The sequence below is a fragment of the Arachis duranensis genome, chromosome 10, assembly GCF_000817695.3.
Source record: "Arachis duranensis cultivar V14167 chromosome 10, aradu.V14167.gnm2.J7QH, whole genome shotgun sequence".
NCBI lineage: Eukaryota > Viridiplantae > Streptophyta > Magnoliopsida > Fabales > Fabaceae > Arachis > Arachis duranensis.
In genome coordinates, this window is record NC_029781.3 from 15,869,240 (window position 1) to 15,870,415 (window position 1,176).

The window sequence follows — 1,176 nt, forward strand, 5'->3', positions numbered from 1 at the left end:
AACGCCAGAACAGAGCACCATTCTGGCGCTGAACGCCAGAAACAAGCAACAACCTGGCGTTTAATGCCAGGATGTGCATACAGAGGACAATCTGGCGCTGAACGCCAGAAACAAGCATGAAACTGGCGTTCAACGCCAGAAACATGCATTACATGGGCGTTTAACGCCCAGAACATGCACCAATGGGCGTTTGAACGCCAGAATGATGCATGAAGGCAATTTACATGCCTATATGGTGAAGGAATGGTATTTCTTTTCACCTTAGGATCTGTGGACCCCACAGGATCCCACCTACCATATTCCATACTTCTCTTTTAATCCTAATCACACTCTCTTAATCCAAACCTCATTTCACCCTTTCCCATATCACTCTTCCCAATTACCCCATTCACCATTCACATCAACCTCCTCTTCCCTATAAATCCCACCTACCTCCATAAAATTCAAATTCAATTTCCCACCCTTTCCCACCCAAAATGGCCGAACTTCCACCCTCCCTCTCCCTATAAAATACCCCTCATTTCTTCTTCATTTTCACACAACACAAACCCCATCTTCTCCCACATAGCCGAACCTACTTCTCCTCCTCTCTTCCATATTCTCTTCTTCTTCTTCTTCTACTTTTCTTTTCTTTCTTGCTCGAGGGCGAGCAAAATTTTAAGTTTGGTGTGGTAAAAGCATAAGCTTTTTGTTTTTCCATTACCATTAATGGCACCTAAGGCCAGAGAAACCTCAAAGGGAAGACAAAAGCTTCCACCTCTGAGTCTTGGGAGATGGTAAAAATATAAGCCGTCATAGCTCAGTGGTAGAACATGTGGCTGCAAATCAAGAGATCCCTGAGATACCTCAGGGGATAAATTGTCCTCCACACAAACATTGGAAGCAATTAAGGGTGGAACATCATGAGTACTCCATCATTCTCCAAGAAATAAGAGAAGATCAAAGAGCAATGAGGGAGGAGCAACAAAGGCAAGGAAGGGACATAGAAGAGTTGAAGAACATCATTGGTCCTTCAAGAAGAAGACGCCACTAAAGGTGGATTCATTCCTTGTTCTTTATTCCTTTCTGTTTTCGGTTTTTATGTTGTGTTTATCTATGTTTTGTGTCTTTATTTCATGATCATTAGTATGTAGTAACTATGTCTTAAAGTTATGAATTTCCATGAATCCTTCACCT